Source organism: Emydura macquarii, unplaced genomic scaffold, assembly GCF_026122565.2.
Source record: "Emydura macquarii macquarii isolate MOO-44397 ecotype Brisbane River unplaced genomic scaffold, CSIRO-AGI_Emac_v2 contig_67, whole genome shotgun sequence".
NCBI lineage: Eukaryota > Metazoa > Chordata > Testudines > Chelidae > Emydura > Emydura macquarii.
Genome location: NW_027130204.1, coordinates 2,818,142 through 2,838,944, shown reverse-complemented (window position 1 = coordinate 2,838,944; position 20,803 = coordinate 2,818,142). Strand labels below are relative to the sequence as shown.

Sequence of the window (20,803 nt, the reverse complement as noted above, 5' to 3'; positions counted from 1 at the left end):
AAATTCAGTGACTTAAACATACACATCTCTTCTCACCTGCCACATGAATGCAGGTTAGAGCACATACAACATTATAGCCTTCGCTTAAAGACAAGTCCCATTGATTTCAGCTCACTTATGCAGGCACTGAATTCGCTCACTTCACATAAGAAGGGGCTATGTCATGCTGGAACTGATTTAAAAAGCTTGATAGTTTACTGGTGGCTTTCCCCTCACTTGTAAGAGTCGATTATGAGCATCTTTTTCGCTCAATAACAGCAGCAACAAAAAAACAACCACCAAAAAACCCCACGTTTTGGTAAAGGTTGTAAATTTGTAAACCTAGGATTATTTTGCGCTTGAGCAGCCATACAACACCAGTCGCTACTCGTGTCAGGGCTTCACCTCTCAGTCCTGCTTAGGGACGCCCTTTGTATTGCACCCCATATTACTGTTACCCCCCTTAGTGCCCCATTATATTAGCACCCTCCGACCTCTTGTCCTGCGTAGTGGGAATGGGCTAGACCCCTTTCACACACTCCCCGCTTGGGATACCGCCACGGCCCACCCCACCAACCACCCCAGGCGCCTTTTGCCCTTTCTCCTCCCCCGAGAGGCCCTGGGATGCGACACTGCTGAGGTGGCAGCTGTTCCTGGGGGCAGGGAGCTCCCCCCGGGCAGGATCGCTGCTGTGCGGGCAGGGGGTCGCTGCCTTCCCTGGGGCTGCGAGGGGCCGACCGCCCTGGGGCTGGGTGTTCGGGCTGCCCCCCAAGAGGGGGGCGGGTCCCCCGGAGAGCAGGGCTCCGGGCGATGGAGGGCGGAGGTTCCTCTCCCCGCACGGGCTCACGGAAGTTAGCACTTGCCGTAACTACTCACCCGCCAAAGACGGGTCCCACCGGAGCCCAAGCAATGAGCATCCTAGCTCGCTCGCTCGCTTCGCCCCCTCCCCCTCGGAGTCGCTGCTATAGCTACGGGGAGCCAAGGCAACCTGCTCTCGCGAGAACTACCGCAAAGCCTCATTCCATCCCTTCTGCGAGAACCCGCTGCTCCGCAAAGCGGAGGGAGGGGGAGAGAGTGCGCCCGAGCCCCCCGCCTCTCGCGAGAAGATGGGCGAGAAAAGGGGCGGGGCGAGGAAAAGCAACTGCGTAGATCCACAACATGGCGCTGCGGAGAGCACGCAATGGGCGGAGCCTAAAGGAGCCGCGGGGGCGAGGCTGCAGAGACGGGCGGGAACAGTCCATGGGTCGAAGAGAGGAGGCGCCCCGGGCGCAGCGCGGCTTGCTTGCGTCGCCGCCGCCGCCGACTGGGTGGTGTAATTGCAGGAGTCGGCGCGGCCCGCTGGAGCCCTGGATTTCCCGCTCGCGGCTCTCGCAGTGCGCGGCGGCGGTTCCCTCCCTCCCCCTTTCCCACCCCGCTCCCTAGCCTGCGGTGCCGGTACTGTGGTCCCACAGATTTGGTGGCCGTCTCTGTTTCTGGCATTTAAGATGCCAGATGACAAAACCTGTGACCCCCGCAGTACTGCCACAGTTTCTGCCCTGTCTGTGTTTCTTTCACACAAGATGACTGATGCCCGATGCCAAAACCACACAAAACCTGTGACCCCCGCAGTACTGCCGCAAAACTCTTCCTGCTTCTGATATACTTTTTAAATTTTTTCCTTTGTTCTCTTTTTAGATTACCTATTCTTCAGAATCCATTTCTCTTTGCCAATTATATTTTTACACGTCACTTGCCATCATTTAAACTCCTTTCTATTTTCCTCAGTAGGATTTCAGTTCATTCACCATTCACATATTTCACTTTCAGTAATCTACCTTTAATTTGGGGTTCAAGTTGCTGTTTTAATTCCCACATGCGTGTTTCATTTTATGATGCTCTGGCCACTGTTACCAAGCAGTTAGTCTATATTCACCTCTTGCATCACATCCGTGCTCCACTTACCACTAAAGCAAAGATTTCCTCTCTTATGTGTTCCAGGACTAGGTGCCACAAGCTTACATTTAAGGTTCCTGGAAATTTTATCTCTGCATCCCACCCTGTGGTGACATACTCACTCAATAGTTGAAATCCACCATTTTTATTCAGTTCTTTATTTTTATAGTCTCTGTAATCTGTCATACCATTTCACTGTCCCTATCACCATTCTGGTCAGGTGGGTGGGAATATAGCCCTACTGCTATATTACTATTAATGAAGCGTGGAGTTATGATCCAGAGACATTCCATTTTATATTTGGTTCATTTGCAAGTTTTCCTTCATTGGGTGATATGCTTTCTTTCATGTACAGCGCCATTCCCTCCAGCAGGTCGACCTATTGTGTTCTTACAATAATTTTGTTCCCTGGTATTACTTTATCCCATTCTTTAGCCTCATTCGTCCAAGTTTCAGTTTTGTCTACTATATCAAGAAAGAGGTTTTCTTCTAATTTTCAAAACTTTATTATTGTATACAGATATACAATCAAGAACCAAGATTTATCAAACGTCTTCAAAAACAACTATGTAAACATATGATTCAGAGTTATGAACATCTTTTTTCCTCTAATGACTTGAACAGTAATATGAAACTTTCCTATTTTCCATTTATATGCCAGATACGTTACTCCAAGAAAACTCAAACATTTATCTAAATACAACAATTATACAATTAAAACTTCTTAAGAATCATAGCAAGTACAATATTAAAAAGAGAGATATCCTTCCTAAAAGTAATACCACTTATTTGCTGATAAATATTTAGGGTAAGTATTTGCAATTAAAATAACTAATATATAGCACAGTGACATGCATCCACACAATGATAATAAAGGTAAATGATGACGTGGTAAGAGTATTAAGACTAATAAAAATAACATCCTAAAAGGAGTATACTTCAAATGTGTGGCACTGTTTCATGGAATCAGTTCCCCTGTAGCACCCCAAAATGTTAGAGCAGGAGATATTGTTTTTAGGTATTGGGATGCCTTGCCTGTGCCTTTAAGAACCCAGCCCTGGGAAGCTGGAGCTGAGTCTCCCTGAGACAGACGAGTGTGAAAGCAAAAACAAAACAACCCCTCAGCCCCCCCAACCCGCACTATTTTTGCAAACAGGGCAGGTCACTGGTGGCTCATCCCAGCGGGGTCACTGCTTTATCTGTATCCAGGCACTTGATGGCTGCTTGGCCTTCAACTCTGCCCCCCCCTCCCTAGGCTGGGGTTTTGCCTCTGCCATGGGCTGTCAGCGCCTCGCCCCTGGGCTAACCCCGGCTTATTACCCCCCCTTGATTTTGCTCCTCAGCCCCTCTCCTACTCTTGCCTCCATCGGCTTCACCACCCAGACCAGTAAAATTCTGTCCCCTGATTATCCTGCCAATCCCTGCCTCCAATGTGCCCCCTTTTAACCCCTCTAAACAGCAGGAAACGGAGTCTGACTCCCAGTAAGGGCAGGATGAGGGCAGCGGCTGCAGCAAATGTTACTGAGCATGCTCAGTCCCAGTGCACATGCTCAATACAGCCCGAAACACCAAATCTGTGGGACCACAGTTTGCAGCACAACACGATAAATAATATACTTATGATATCCTGCAGCACCCAAGTATTCCTGGAGGGGGGTCAGGTGTCTAAGTCAACTACTGAGCCCTGCTTTACATGTGAAAACTGATGGACTCAAGCACAAGGTACTGAAGGTAGTATGCCACAAGGCAAATATCCCCATCCCCCAAATCACCTTAATTGGCAATTTTGTCAGAGAAGGCTAAGCACAGCTGTTGTCTGGTGTGTTGAACTAAAGAATATAATTAAGGTGCATTGGAAGTCCGTGTATGTGCAGGAAGCTGCATAGTCACTAGGTAATCTGTCCTTTTATGTGTGGATTAATATAATATAATTTAGTGTCTGGTGTTGTTAATGTAGCATCTTTTATCAGCATTAAGTTAACATTATATATATATAATTTTGTTTCTTGAAAGCAGGGACATTACCTGTATGTCAGCAGAAGGTTACCCATGAGCTGAAATCACTAAGAGCTGAACCAGTAGAGGATCTGGGAAATCTGAGTGAGCACCAGGCTACTCTGGTGAGAGGCTGGCACAGTCGGTGCCAGCCTGATGCGGTCAGTGGAGAGGCCGGCACAGTCGGTGCCGGTGCGGTCGGCGGAGAGGCTGGCACAGTCGGTGCCAGCCTGGGGCGGTCAGGGTCGGTGGAGAGGCTGGCACAGTCAGTGCCAGCTGGGTCAGTGATTGGCAGAGGGGTCGACACAGTCGGTGCCAGCCCAGTGCAGTCAGCGGGAGCCAGGTGCGGTCAGAGCCAGCGGTCGGTGGGAAACAGGCGTGGTCGCTGCCAGCGGTCGGGGAGTCAGCGAGGCCCGAAGGCGGTAGGAGACAGCAGCAGAGGGGGCCTGGTCAAGCCCGTGTCGGACAGGAGCGGCATAGGGGGTGGAGCCACCCCCAAGAGGTGGACATTGCAACCGACGCCAGTCAGTACAGGGGGAAGAAGGAAGGGAGAGGCGAAGGACACGCCCCGTACTCTGGGAGGGGTTTGGTTAATTGAATTCATGAACTCTGTTTGCACTGTTCCCCAAATCAGTGCTGTGTTACCTCTCTTTTGCTATTAACAGGTTTCTTTCTACACTCAGACTCTGTGCTTGTGAGAGGGGAAGTATTGCCCTTTGGGGGCGCCCAGGGAATAGTGTGTAATTTCCCAGGTGACTGGGTGGGGGCTCGAGCCAGTTTGGTGTTGTATCATTGAGAGGGACCCCTAGATATAGAACCCGGCCCTTGCTGCTGCCGACGCGGTCTGGCAGAAGGGTTACACTGAGTTGGCATCACAGAGACATGGGATAATACACATGACTGGAATATTGGCCTAGAGGGGTACAGCTTGTTCAGGAAGGATGAGTAGAGAAAAAGGAGGGGATTATATTAAAAATGTATACACTTGGACTGAGACTGAGATGGAAACAGGAGACAGATTTGTTGAGAGTCTCTGGATAAGTCAAAAGGGGTAAAAACAATGGTGATGTCAAAGTAGGGGTCTACTACAACAGATTACCCAACCAGAAATAAGAGGTGGATGAGGTTTTTTTGAACAACTAACAATCATGCAAGGCACAGAATTTTCTGGTGATGGAGGACGTCAACTACCCAGATATCTATTGGGAAAAGAACACAGCAGAGCACAGATTATCCAACAAGTTCTTGGAATGTATTGGAGCCAATTTTTTATTTCAGAAGAAAGCTACTAGGCAAGAGGCTGTTTTAGATTTGATTTTGACAAATAGGGAGGAACTGGTTGAGAATGTAAAAGTGAAAGGCAGCTCAGGTGAAAGTGATCATGAAATGGTAGAGTTCTATGGAATGGTAGGAGGGAAAACAGCACAATAAAGATACTTGATTTCAAGAAGGCAGAATTTAGCAAACTTGGAGTAGGTAGGAAAGATCCCATGGGAAGCAAGTCTATGAGGAAAAAGAGTTCAACACAATTGTCAGTTTTTTCAAAAAGACATTAAGAAGAGCACAAGAACAAACTATCCCACTGTGTAGGAAAGATAGGAAGTCTAGCAAAAGACCACCCTGGCTTAACCAGGAGATCTTCAATGATCTGATACTCAAAAAAGAGTCCTACAAAAAGTGGAAACTAAGTCAAAGAAGATAAACAAATAGCCCACGTAAATAGGGACAAAATTAGAAAGGGCAATGCAGAAAACGAGATTAAACTAGCTAGAGACAAAAAGGGTAACAAGGAAACGTGCTACAAATATATTAAAAATGAGGAAAACCAAAGACAGGGTAGGCCCACATCTCCATTGGGGGAGGGGAGGACAATAACAGAAAATGTGGAAATGGCAGAAGTGTTAAATGATTTTTTTTGTCAGTTTTCATCGAAAAGGTTAGTAGCTATTGGACGTCTAACATAGTGAATGCCAGTGAAAATAAGGTAGGATATGAGGCTAAAATAGGGAAAGAACAAGTTAAAATTACTTAGACAAGTTAGATGTCTTCAAGTCACCAGGGCCTGATGAAATACATCCTAAAATACTCAAAGAGCTGACTGAAGAGCTATCCAAGTCATTAGCAATTATCTTTGAAAAGTCAGGGAGAGATTCCAAAGGACTGGAAAATGGCAAATACAGTGCCAATCTATAAAAAGGGAAATAAGAACAACCTGGGGAATTACAGACCAGTCAGCTTAACTGCAGTACCAGGAAAGATAATGGAGCAAATAATTAAGCAATCAGTTTGCAAACACCTAGAAGATAATTAGGTGACAAATAACAGTCCGCATGGATTTGTCAATAATGAACCGTGTCAAACCAACCTGATAGCTTTCTTTGACAGAGTAAGGAGCCTTGTGGAGGTGGGTAAGTGTTAGCTGTGGTATATCTTAACTTTAGTAAATCTTTTGATACTGTCTCGCATTACCTTCTCATAAACAAACTAGGGAATTACAATCTGGAGGGAGCTACTGTAAGGTGGCTGCATAACTGGTTTGAAAACCAATCCCAGAGAGTAATCATCAGTGGTTCATAGTGAAGTTTTAAGGGCATATTGAGTGGGATCCTGCAGGGATCAGTTCTGGAGCTGGTTCTGTTCAATATCTTTGTCAATGATTTAGATAATGGTATATAGAATACACTTATAAAGTTTTCAGGTGATACCAATCTGGGAGGGGTTGCAGGTGCATTGGAGGATAGGATTAAAATTCAAAATGATCTGGACAAACACGAAAAATGATCTGAAGTAAATAGAATGAAATTCATTAAGGACAAATGGAAAGTATTCCACTTAGGAAGGAACAATCAGTTGCACACATACAAAATGGGAAATGACTCCCTAGGAAAGTACTGCAGAAAGGGAGCAGGGAGGGGGTCATAGAGGATCACAAGCTAAATATGAGTCAACAGTGTAACTGCAAAAAAAGCAAACATCATTCTGGGATGTATTAGGCTTCAAGTGGAGTGTTGTGTCCAGTTCTGGGTGCCACATTTCAGGAAGGATGTGGGCAAATTGGAGGAAGTCCAGAGAAGAGCAACAAAAATTATTAAAAGGTCCAGAAACATAATCTATGAGGGAAGGTTGAAAAAATTGTGTTTGTTTAGTCTGGAGAAGAGAAGACTGAGTGGGGACATAACAGTTTTCAAGTACATAAAAGGTTGTTACAAGGAGGAGGGAGAAAATTTGTTCTTAACCTCTGAGGATAGGACAAGAAACACTGGGCTAAATTTTAGCAATGGTAGTTTAGGTTGGACATTAGGAAAATCTTCCTAACTGTGAGGGTAGTTAAGCACTGGAATAAATTGTCTAGGGAGGTTGTGGAATCTCCATCACTGGAGATTTTTAAGAACAGGTTAGACAAACACCTGTCAGGGATGATCTAAATAACGATCTAGATAGTCCTGCCATAAGTGTAGGGGACTGGACTAGATTTTGCGAGATCCCTTCCAGTCCTACAAGTCTATTCTATTAACTCATTTTCTGTCTTTTCTTTTCTGAACCAAGTCAGCCAAGTTGGAGGAAAGGACGGGGGAAAGGAAGCCCCAAAGTTTTTTGGGGTACTCAAAATAATTATGAGAAACATTTAGGGAGAGTAGATACAAAGGGAGAGTAGATACAAAGAAGTCCTAAGTCCATACTAGCTTCAGGCACATTAAAATATGGCTGGGAGTTTATAATACAATATTGAAGCAATTTCTCATTGGAGACAGACACTATACAATTTGACTAAAGCACTGTGTTAATATTCAATGTAATTGAATTTGTATAGCATCTACAAGCGGTGTAATTTGTCCTGATGAAGTCCTTGCATAGGAGCTTGTGAGTTGATCCAGAGGCTTACCAGGAGAAAGATGATTTTTTATTCCTTTGTGCTTCCTCTTTGAGGACATGGCCTTGGTTTCCCTACAGTGAATATTGTGTAAGAAGATTGCTGCCTATGGCTGGCACCTCATCATCACTCTTAATAGAAATGGGAGGTCCATAGAATCTTTATTTGCCCTTATGTGCAGGGTGGTGTGCCTTTGAGTGCAGGCAAAGAATTTCTCAATGCACCCCTTTTTACAGCTGGTAATGACCCAGTAGGATTGTGCATAAAGCACCTCAACGCTGCCCCTATACTAATCACACTCTCACCCACCTCCACCCCCTGCTTTTTTCATTTTTTACATACTTTACTTAACATGTATTCTAGATCAAAAGAGACCCAACATCTCAGTATCATCAGAGTAATGCAACAGAACAGTTGTGTGCCAAAATAGTATGTGCACCTGTAAGAAGACGCTGTGGCCTCCCCCGGAGACAGAGCCCGAGGGGGGGTGCGAGCAGCCTGAATGGACCCAATCAAGCCCGGCGGCTAGGTCTGCCTGGCAAAAGGGAACCGGGCCGCGATAGGACCGCCCGGCCAGCCCAATCAGCGGCAGCGGGGTGGAGCCCCCACAGGAAGGGGCGGTATAAAAGCACAGCCCCAGGGCTCAGTCAGAGACAGACTGCTGCTGGAGACAGATGTGCTGCCGGCCGGCAGAGACCTAGGCCAGAACAGAGCCACCGACCAACCGCAGCCCCAACTGGGCCTGGAGACTGGGTAGGGCCTTCCCGGAGCTGGACATGGCAACCCAGGCAGAGAGACTGGGCCGAGGTACCCGGACCCTGGGACTGGACCAAGTCACCGGAGCCCCGGGACTGGACAGAGGCCCTGGAGCAGCCCGGGTGGAGGATACCCCCTGAGGCCGGACAGGACCTGGAGGAGCTGCCGGCCGCTGGGCCCCCTGAGCTGGGAGAAGACCTGGAGGAGCTGCCGGAAGTTGGATCCCTCCCGGCACCAAACGACCTAGAGGAGCTGCCCCTCGAAGAGGAGCTTGCCGTCCGTGGACGAGGGGGGACTGACGGGCCTACCCCGGATGGAGTACGCCAGTGACACTGAGGAGGCAGGTACCGGGGAATACTGGGAGGAAGTAGCCCAAGGGCAGCCAGAGTCTGTGGCTGAGTCAGAGGCCTAGTCAGCGTGTAGAGGGCCCTGGGCTGGGACGCAGTGGAGACGGGTGGGCCGGCGTCCCCCTCCTTTTCCCTAGCCACCCAGAAGACAGCCTCCTGCTCCCTTCCGCACCAGAGAGAGCAACCCACTGCTAATGTGCTTGCTCGCCCTGCCTGAGAGCCAGAGCGATAAACTGCTTGCTCCCCTGCCTAAGGGTTGGAGCAATTGACTACGTGCTTGCTCGCCCTGCCTGAGGGTTGAGCAATAGACTGCTTGCTCACCAAGAGTGAGCTATTTCCCCATTGTGTAGGAAGGCACTGTGGCCTCCCCCAGAGACAGAGCCCGAGCCCGAGGGAGGACCCCAGCAGCCGGGCCAGAGAGGGCAGCCCGGTAACAGCACCTTTTACACACTGCCAGCTGATGAGTCAACTAGCATCATCAAAGCATCATCAAAGAGAAACATTTTCTGGTTTTGCCCGTTCCTAGTAAGCAAAAATTTAATCTACTTCTGATTTACACCACTATCTTTTTACCATAAATATTTCAAAAGGCTTGTTTATTTTAACCATAGTTGTGCCATAACAACTCCCCCCCAGCTTGCTAAGGACTCATTGACACACCACATTCTCTTTTATGTAGTTTTATTATCCAGACTTATGTCAGATCAACAAACACACAGTTCCTCAATTCACCCTGGGCTACAGCTCCCAGGAATTTTTCCACTTTTAGTTGTCTAGTTTCTTCTACCACCAGTCCCAGGGGAGTCTTCTTGCTCCTGCTTCCCGCTTCCTTCCTCTCTCTCTTTCCAGGAGACTCTGGCAATCTTAGGTTTCCCAGGCTCCCTGTTACCATGGGGCAGGCAATGAGAATTATATGTCTTCCAAGGCCAGGCACCTTCCTTTAAAACTGGGTGGGATCAGCTGATCATTAACAGGAGCAATGGCCCAGCTCCCTCTTAAAGGGCCAGTGTCACCCTGTGACATACCCACAGTTATAACCTTCCCCATAACTTTTTTTTATGCAGTGGACCTTTTTTGATGGGTTTTCTTGGCACAGGCTCAGCCTTACATTCCCCCAAGCAGAGCTGGTTCAAATTTTTCAATCAAAACATTTTTTTCAATGAAAGATACCCTTTTTTAAATGAAAATGTTCACGGAAAATTTATTTCTTTCAAATTTTTCTTTTTTTTTTTTTTTTTTTTTTTTTTTTGACAAATCTGTGCAGACAAAAATATTTCAAGTTTCTGGTTTTTCATTGAAAAACTGGTAAACATCCATGAAAAGTTTTTAAATAAAAATGTTCCTTAAAAATATTCATGAAACATACTTCTCATTTTCCAACCATCTCACCCACAAGGGATGTATGACATCTTTTCATAGGCATTGAAAGCCCCGTCTGCTGTGATGAGGGAAAGCCGTGCTGCAGTTCCTGTTGTGAGGGAAAGTTTTTTTTCCCTAACTCTTAAATAGCGCAGCTTCCTCAGTAGTAGGGGGTAGTAAGAAAGGAGCAAAAAAGCTCAGCTCCATATGGAGCAAGAGGACAAGGAGACAGACAAATTTGCGCAGAAGACACAGGGAAACAATTTAAGAATGAAACTGCCAGATTCCCCTCTGTTGAATTAACTGGCCCTATTGTCATATGCATATGCATCCCTGCCCTAAACAACTCGGGCTCAGCAATAGTCCACTGCTCCAGGGAGGTGAGAGGAGAGAGATTAATTGTCCAGCTCCCTGTCCTTTATGGGATGAATCATTGTTGACTGGACTCCCATCCAGAATCTCTTGCTACTGACTGCAGTACCTTTGTTCCTATTCCAGACATTTCCATGCATTCCCCCATCTGATAGTGTCTATCAGTACCTCAGAGGCCACTTCTGCAACAGTATTCATATTTAATCAGTTTTTAAAGTTAGAGTGCCCAGGGGAAGGAAAGACCTGGGACTGACAATTTCCTTGTGAAAATCCCTCTGGACATCCTAAGGTTTGCAGCATAGGATCTCTGTATGAAGTGTAAGTTTATAAGAAGCTCTTATCTTGTTATCCTTCTTATGGATTTTTACAGCACTGGTCCATCTCTCCTTATAATAAACAAGTGTTGAATAGCACCAACACATAGATCTCACAGAAGGAACCTGTGAAAAGTATTGCTGAGATCTGATACACCAGTTATTCTGGATTCTGACTTTATTTTCTTTCTTTTAAATTAAAAAGGAGCTATTGCTTTCTAGCATCAAGCTCAAGCTAGTTGTTATTTTCGTACAGTTTGGAATCTTTATCACCTTTGTAACCTTAAATGAGAGAAACAAGTTTTGTAAATGACTGGAAACTGTAAAATGATCATATTTTGGAAAACATCACTGGCAATAAACAAAAACATAAATATGTCCTGAATGACAGATTTTGATAGTCACAAAACCCATCCAGACCCTTTATCTTTGGTCAGCCCATCACTAACTACTTCACAGCCTTTTGGCTACTATGTATGGTAGTATCAGTTTAATATCATACATCCTTTATCTGGAGACTATATCTTGCCCTTACAAGAGGATGGACTTAATCAAATAGGTCCTTTCCATCTCTAATTGCTTCAATCCTACTTAACACCAGATAACTGAGTTCCCTGTCTTTAGATCAGGGCATGCAGATGTATTGGGCAAAATCACTGTAATAAAATTTTACAAAATCCTCTTAAACCCTCTATTAACGATTCACTGTGATAAGAAACTCCTCTAAGACTGCAGTATGGTGGGAGAAAAACAAGGATCAGAAGTAATGATTTAGTTCTCTATAAAAATTTGAGCATATTGGGCCAAATTCTGCCTTGATTAACATCCCTGCTGAAATCAACAGAGTTGTACAGGGTGTAAATTAACTTCTAACTTTTAAAATGCATTAGATTAATGACTAAATCATTTACAAAACTGAAAGCTGGATAAACAGAATGGTGAATAGCTGTGTAAAGTGTTCCAACAAGCAAACTAGATTCAGACTAGAACTGGAAGCATGCAGATCTAGGTTGCCAGGGTCTGAAATTGAAAGTGTATTGGCAGAAGAAAAGGGATGCGATGAGTTGATTTACCCAACCTGAAGCAAAAGGTTTTCCTAGCCTGCAAATAGGTATTGTAGTAATATTAATAATACTTTGAACTTTTGTAATGTTTCTGAATATTTCAAGAAGTTTATAAATTGTTATCCCCATGCAATGCACCCGAGGGTGCTGAGGGAGTTGGCTGATGTGATTTCAGAGCCATTGGCTATTATCTTTGAAAGCTCGTGGCAATTGGGGGAGGTCCCTGATGACTGGAAAAAAGCAAATATAGTGCCCATCTTCAAGAAAGGGAGGAAAGAGGATCCAGGGAACTACAGACTGGTCAGCCTCACCTCAATCCCTGGAAAAATCATAGAGCAGATCCTCAAGGAATCCATTTTAAGGCACTTGGAAGAAAGGAAGGTGATCAGGAACAGTCAACATGGATTCACCAAGGGAAAGTCATGCCTGACCAACCTGATTGCTTTCTATGAAGAGGTGACTGGCTCTGTGGATGTGGGGAAAGCAGTGGATGTGATATACTTTGACTTTAGCAAAGCTTTTGATACGGTCTCTCACAGTATTCTTATCCGCAAGTTAAAGAAGTATGGGTTGGATGAATGGACTATAAAATGGATAGAGCATAGGGCTCAACGAGTAGTGATCAATGGCTCCATGTCTAGCTGGCAACCGGTCACAAGCGGAGTGCCCCAGGGGTCAGTGCTGGGACCGGTTTTGTTCAACATCTTCATCAATGATCTGGAGGATGGGGTAGATTGCACCCTCAGCAAGTTTGCAGATGACACTAAGCTAGGGGAAGTGGTAGATACCCTGGAAGATAGGGATAGGATACAGAAGGACCTAAACAAACTGGAGGATTGGGCCAAAAGAAATCTGATGAGGTTCAACAAGGACAAATGCAGAGTCCTGCACTTTGGACGGAAGAATCCCATACACAGCTACAGACTGGGAACCGATGAGCTAGGCAGCAGTTCTGCAGAAAAGGACCTGGGGGTTACAGTGGATAAGAAGCTGGATCTGAGTCAGCAGTGTGCCCTGGTTGTCAAGAAGGCTAATAGCATATTGGGCTGCATTAGGAGGAGCATTGCCAGCAGATCACGGGAAGTGATTATTCCCCTCTATTCGGCATTGGTGAGGCCGCATTTGGAGTATTGTGTCCAGTTTTGGGCTCCCCGCTACAAAAAGGATGTGGAGAAATTGGAGAGAGTCCAGCGGAGGGCAACAAAAATGATTAGGGGGCTGAAGCACAAGACTTATGAGGAGAGGCTGAGGGAACTAGGCTTGTTTAGTCTGCAGAAGAGAAGAATGAGGGGGATTTGATAGCAGCCTTTAACTACCTGAAAGGGGGTTCCAGGAAGGATGGAGCTAGGCTGTTCTCAGTGACGGCAGATGACAGAACAAGGAGCAACGGCCTCAAATTGCAGTGGGGGAGGTCTAGGTTGGATATTAGGAAAAAGTTTTTCACTAGGAGGGTGGTGAAGCACTGGAATGGGTTACCTAGAGAGGTGGTGAAATCTCTATCTTAAGAGGTTTTTAAGCTGCAGCTTGACAAAACCCTCACTGGGATTATTTAGCTGAGGTTAGTCCTGCTTTGAGCAGGGGGTTGGACTAGATGACTTCCTGAGGTCCCTTCCAACTCTATGATTCTATGATACAGATAAGGTAACTGAGGTGTAGAGACATGGAGTGACTTGCTTAAGCTCATATAGTGAACTCGTTGCAGAGCTGGGAACAAAACCCAGCCCTGTAATCTAATCACTAGACATTGCTGCCTTCCTAGTATATGAGAACTGCAGAGAGAAGAGCCCACCAGAGTGCACTGTGTTCTTCCTGCTATACTTGTATTCTTTTTTGTGAGCAAATATCTCTTATTTTGTCTGCTGTTTTCCATGCTCTGGAACTTAAAATGCTTTCTGTGGTGAGGGGATGAAAGGGAAGATAACTTTTTTGGTTCTTCATCTTCCTTTATGTCCCCGTGGATTTACGCTCCTTGCAGTCTCCAGGAAAGAGTTCATTCTCCTGCAGTCTGATTGCAATTCTTGTTCATTTGGGAGGCCTGCTCACTGACTGTGGAATGCTGACTGGTTAAAAATAAACCATGTCATCCAAGTACCAAGCTATTTTGTTTCTGCTGCCCCTGACATATTTATCTAGAGAGCATAATGCATTTTAGCTCACAAACTAGTTTAGCTAATCTGTCCATGTTCTTCTGTACAGTAGCACCTTATAAACTCTTTTTAGAAATGGAGAGGCATAAAGAGGCATATGTATTTTTGTTAAGGGAGGAGTTCAGTTTAATGGCAACATCTGGTTTTCAATGAGGTTCCTGCTCTTTAATCCCATTTCTCAATATATATACTGTTTCTGAATATATATTTCAACAGGACTTTAACACAATATAGCCCCATTCAGATCTGGGGCCTCTGGATTCTACCAGAATACAAATAATAATAGCAACAACTGGTGACAGAGACCTAAGTAAGTTTAGGGCTGTATTCTCAAATGGACAGAACTGTGCTACTGTTATGCTGAAGCTGTGCAGAGAAAATGACATGAAGTTAGGAAATGCAAAAGTTGGTTCCAAAAGCAGCATTAACTCACATCCTGTGCAATCCATTTTCCAATGTTAACAGACATACGAAGCTACATACTGAATAAGAAAAGCAAGAGTAGGAAATGGTACGTGTAATATGTGCAATATGGCTGAGTTCACATTGCTGTCAGAACTTAAATTTTTGCGTTCTCATATTTTTAAGTGGACAACCTTAACTTTGCAGTTGTGCAACTTTTTTCTGCATTTAATGTTTTGGGAATTTTTAGAGAAAAAAGAGATGGAAAAGAATGAGGAGGAAAAAATCCAGAGATATTCAGAACCCATAGTGATGGGCATGATATAAAATCCAGGTAGACAAAGCAGCTTGCCAAGCTGGTAAACTCCTTGTTATACAAGTACCCAGGTTCACCTTCCTCCTTGGCTTGTGGATTTTATAATAATCTCAATCAGCTTCACCAGTGGAGCGTGCAAGTTCCTGAACCTAACCAGTGTTCATTTAAGTACAGCCCTAATTGTTCTACCTTTTTATCATAAAACCCAATTTTTTTTCAAAAGAAGCATAGTCACTATTTCTTAATCACAGCTATGTCAATGCCAGCTTTAAAGATTCAAACATCTGTCATTTTCCCTGTTCCCTAAAGTGTGATTAGAATTGTTTTTTACATTTGGAAAAGAGGGTTTTTGTTTTTTGTTTAACTTTTACTTTCACAAAACACCAAAGCAGCTGAAGGGATTTGGCTTAATTTAAAAAAAAAAAAAGCCAAAACCAAACAAAATCCAATGCCCCCCCCCCCCCCCTCCAGAAAATAAACAAAATCACCTCCAGCTGAAGACCAAGCATGGGATATTTCAGTAGAGCTGGTTAAGATTTTTCAATGGAAACTGTTTTCCAATGAAAAATGGCTTTTTCATCATAATAGAAATTCCCATGGAAAATGTCTTTTTTTTTTTTACTTTTTTTTTTTTTTTTTTTTGGAGGGGAGAAGGAGGGAGAAGTTGGTTTCATGAAATAAACTAAATCTCCAGAAAATGAAAAATTTCCGTTTGTTTTTTTGATGACCCCAAAACTTATGAAGAAAAATGTCAATGAAAACAAAAGCTTTCATTTTTGTTGACATTTTTTCACAGGAATAAACACATTTGCTGACCAACTCTACGTTTTAGCTTGGAACGTTTATATTTCAGATATTTATTAACATGAATGTAGGGGGTTATAATCGTAAATGTTGTGCAGTCTTTTCAGTAGAGTTTTTTCATTCATACTGACTACTATGATCATGATGTTTAGTTCTATTTATAAAGGGGCCCCTCCCTTCTGCCAAGATGTGCAAAATGCTGTACAATAATTTTACTATTTCTTTTTTAAATAATGTAATGAAACTCATTCTCATAAGACTACAAGCAGAACATAAGAGTAAAAGGAAATAAATAGGTACTAATAAGCATGCACCTGATTGAGCACCCACTGAAGTCACTAGGAATCTTTCCATGGACTTCAGTGGGTTCTGGGTTAGGCCCTATGAAAAGGTTTTTAAGCACTGTTTATAAGAAGGAGTTAGTGGCTGAGGGGCCGAAAATAGCATATCCAAGGCCCAAGCTCAAGGGCAAGCAAAGATATAATGGTGGTATCCCTGACCTGCGAGTGGTATGTCAGAGCACAAACACACACTGAACAGGAGGCAGCTCCGGAAATTAATCTAAAATTTCTTCACTCATTTAGAATCACAGAAGATTAGGGTTGGAAGGGACTTAGGAGATCATCTAGTCCAAGCCCCTGCTCAACGCAGGACCAACGCCATCCCATCCAGAGTTTTGTCAAGCCACACCTTAAAAACTTTAAAGATGGCAATTCCACCACCTCCCTAGGTAACCCATTCCAGTGCTTCACCCTCTCCTAGTGAAAACGGTTTTCCTAATATCCAACTCACTGCAACTTGAGACCATTGCTCCTAGTTCTGTCATCCAGTACCACTGAGAACAGCCTAGCTCCATCATCTCTGGAACCCCCTTTCAGTAGTTAAAGGCTGCTGTCAAATCCCCCCTCATTCTTCTCTTCTGCAGACTAAACAAGTCTAGTTCCCTCAGCTTCTCCTCACAATTCATGTGCTCTAGCCCCCTAATAATTTTTGTTGCCCTCCTCTGGACTCCCTCCAATTTGTCCACCTCCTTTCTGTAGTGGGGGACCCAAAACTGGACACAATACTCCAAATGTGGCCTCACCAGTGCTGAACAGAGGGGAATAATCACTTCCCTCGATCTGCTGGCAATGCTCCTACCTATGCAGCCCAATATGCCATTAGCCTTCTTGGCAATAAGGGCACTCTGTTGACACATATCCAGCTTCTTCTCCACAGTAACTGCCAGGTCCTTTTCTGCCAAACTGCTGCCTAGCCAGTTGGTCCTCAATCTGTAGCAGTGCATGGGATTTTTCCGTCCTAAGTGCAGGACTCTGCACTTGTCCTTGTTGAACCTCATCAGATTTTTTTTTTTGGCCCAATCATCCAATTTGTCTAGATCACTCTGTAACTTATCCCTACCTTCCAGAGTATCTACTACTCCCCGCAGCTTAGTGTCATGTGCAAACTTGCTGAGGGTGCAATCCACCCCATCCTCCAGATCATTAATGAAGATGTTGAACAAAACCAGCCCCAGCACCGACCGCTATGGCTCTCTACTTGTTACAGGCTGCCAACTAAACATCGAGCCGTTGATCCCTACCCATTGAGCCCTATGATCCATCCAGATCTAGCCATCCAGATCTAGCCATCTTATAGTCCATTCATCCAACCCATACTTCTTTACTTGCTGATAAGAATACTGTGGGAGACTGTATCAAAAGCTTTGCTAAAGTCAAGGTATATCACGTCCATTGCTTTCCCCACAACCATGGAGCCAGTCAATCAGGTTGGTCAATCATGACTTAGCCTTGATGAATCCATGCTGACTGTTCCTGATCACCTTCCTCTTTTCCAAGTGCCTCAAAGTGGATTCTTTGAGGACCTGTTCCATGATTTTTTCCGGGGACTGAGGAGAGGCTGACCAGTCTATAATTTCCCGGTTCCTCCTCCTTCCATTTTTTGAAGATGGGCACTATATTTGCCTTTTTCCAATCCTCTGTGGCCTCCCCCAATTGCCACGATTTTCAAAGATAATAGTCAATGGCTCTGAAATCACATCAGCCAACTCCCTCAGCACCCTCGGATGCATTGCATACGGCCCTATGGACTTGTGCATGTCCAACCTTTCTAAATAGTCCTGAACCTGTTCTTTCAGCACTGAGGGCTGCTCACCTCCTCCCCATTCTGTGCTGCCCAGTGCAGTAGTCTGGGAGCTGACTTTGTCCGTGAAGATAGAGGCAAAAAAAGCATTGAGTGCTTTAGCTTTTTCCACATCATCTACCACTAGGTTGCGTCCCCCATTCTGTAAGGGGCCCCCACTTCCCCTGACCTTGTTGCTAACATACCTGTAGAAACCCTTCTTGTTACCCTTCATGTCCCTTGCTAGCTGCAACTCTAGTTGTGCTTTCACTCCTGCATGCTCGAGCAATATTTTTATACTCCTCCCTAGTCATCTGACCAAGCTTCCACTTCTTGTAAGCTTCCTTTTTGTGTTTAAGCTCTCCAAAGACGTCTTTGTTAAGCCAAACTGGTCACCTGCCATATTTGCTATTCTTTCTGAACATTGGGATGGTTTGTTCCTGCGCCCTCAATAAGGTTTTTTAAAATACAGCCTTCTCATTTCATTTGGTGTCCAGCTCTTTTCCTACCCGAGTGGCACTCATATAGCAACGGGTAGCAGTAAGGTGAGTAGGTTTGGAGGCAGCATAGTCTAGTGCAGTGATTGTCAGCCAGCAGTACACGTACCCTGGGATCTTCGAGGGGGTGCATCAAGTCATCTAGATATTTGCCTAGTTTTACAACAGGCTACATAAAAAGCACTAGCGACATCAGTACAAACTAAAACTTCTTACATACAATGACTTGTTTATAGTTCTATATATACGATACACTGAAATGTAAGTACAATATTTATATTCCAATTGATTTATTTTGTAATTATATGGTTATAATGAGAGAGTCAGCCATTGTTCAGCAATAGTGCGCTGTAACACTTTTGTATTTTTATGTCTGATTTTGTAAGCAAGTAGTTTTTAAATCAGATGAAACTTGGGGTACGCAAGACAAATCAGACTTTTGAAAGGGGTACAGTAATCCACTAGTAACCCTAGTGGATAAGGCACTGGACTGGGAGTCAACATATCTGTTTTCTAATCCTAGTTTTGTCACTGATCTGCTGTGTAACTTGGCAAGTCACTTCACCTGTTTCCCCTCATATCCTTTGCCTGTCTTGTCTGTTTACATAGTAAGCTCTTTGGGTTGTATTCTGAAGGAGGCAGGGAGTCTCAGGTTATAGTAAAATACTTGTTTAAATGTTATATCAACAAATAACTGGTGAAACTGAATTGAGTGTCTTCAGATAATCCCTGAACTGTCTTCATCTTTCTCTCTAGCCTACTTCCTGTTAGATGCATAAAGTGTCCACAGATTGGTGCCACACCACAGACTGTCTTTCCCCATGGGGCCCCCAAGTGCTACTATAACATAAATAAATAAAAAGGAATGAATAATAGTGAACGCTGAGATTTGTGCCCTATAGCTCACAAGAAACTGACATTTATTATTTTGATTAACACAGATTTAAAAATTAGCAAATTATACATAATTGAAGGATTTGCAGGGATGAGATTAGTTGAATGTTAGGCTCACTGAAGTCAAGCCAGCAGTGGAAACTTGAGTTCAGATCATGCCTAAACCACCAAAAGAAATGTGTTTAGTGAACTTGTTACAATCCTTGGTGGATACTTGTCTATATTAGGAAGCAACAAAGAGGTACTAGTTACCCATTTGACAGTCTTGCTTAGAGGGCTCAAGTACTGGAAAGGCAGAAGGGACTGCAGTTCTGACTTCAGGGATACTATTTATGTGGCTGTACAGGAACAGAAGAGCAGGGGATGTGGCGGCCCATGACTAATGTGCAGTGGCAAAGCAGAGTGGGGTCTCAGGACTAGCATAGCAAGATTATCATAGTTGTGGACCGAGGTGCATTGGCAGAGGTATATAACCAGTAGTGGTTGTCATATGGAGGGACTGTGATCCAGTAGACAAAGCATAGGATTAGCAGTAAGGAAACTTTTCTACTAATTCCAGCTTTGTCACTGATTCATTGCATGACTTTGGGTAAGTTTCTTCACCTCTCACTGCTTCAACTTCCTCAACTGTAAAATGAAGCTAAGTAAATTTATTTAGCCCTGTGAGATGCCTTGAGTACTAGCTAGGAAAATACCTGTATTGTGCTAAGTATTGTTACTGGTATGTGTATAGTTACTGGCTCTGAGAAGTACTCTGCTCTCCACACTAGTTAAATAATAAACTATCAGGTCCTAGTGTGATGTGTATTTATTTAATTTTTACTTACAAAAGCATGGTGCATACAATCCTTGGGTGCTGTGCTGTCTTTAAAAATAACAAAGAACTTATTATCTAGCACTGGAAGCTACTCACTCAGCACTAAATTACATACCAGGACCTCCCCCACAACCATCCCCTTCAGACAGTTGCCAAACAAAGCAGATGGGATTTACACCCAGTCCTGAAGGTCAACACTCTCAGGCTCTAGTGGACCGGAGGGGGGCGGGGGGTGAACAAACGAGTTCCACAGCCCCGGGCACTCACAGAGACTGCCCTGTCTCCAGCTTCTGGGACTATGAGCAAAAGCACCTCAGCTGCTGTGCTGGTAGATGATGAGAATGAGGCAGTCTCTTGGATAGCAAGAACCAGACCATGCCAGTCACATTCAGCACTAGGTGTAGCCTTTGTGAAGTCTCCATGGCTAACCCCACTGTGTATGGTTAGCTAGTACAATGAACACCCATGCAGCCCACCCTCCATTGGTTCTTTTAGTATCTGTGTATGTTGGTAACCCCCAGACCATTACTGTTTTAATTTTGTTAAGACTAGAGCCCTGTGCGGATACAAAATTTGTATCCATATCGGATCTGCAAACCTGGTCCGCAGAAATAATGTGGATCTTAGCAGGGCTCTAGATATAAAATTTGGATCTGCATCCATCCATGATCTGCAAACATGGTCTGCGGATATCTGCATCTGTGGATGAGGATATCCACATATATCTGCAGATTTATAGGGCTCTAGTTATGGCTATTTCCAATACAGCCTGAGCAGCCATTTTTTTTCAGACCTGACACAAAAACAAACAAACAG

The 20,803-nt window shown here is 44.3% G+C and overlaps 1 protein-coding gene across 7 annotated transcripts in view; it reads right to left on the bottom strand.

Annotated features, from left to right (window-relative positions):
• The window catches only part of USP54 (ubiquitin specific peptidase 54), a 181,717-nt gene extending 180,527 nt beyond the window's left edge, over positions 1 to 1,190 (bottom strand). For all 7 annotated transcript variants that reach the window (XM_067537876.1, XM_067537928.1, XM_067537936.1 and 4 more), the window contains exon 1: positions 856 to 1,190. The gene's annotated coding sequence lies outside the window, so the exon portion shown is untranslated. The remainder of the gene's footprint in view (positions 1 to 855) is intronic.
• Positions 1,191 to 20,803: the final 19,613 nt, after the last annotated feature.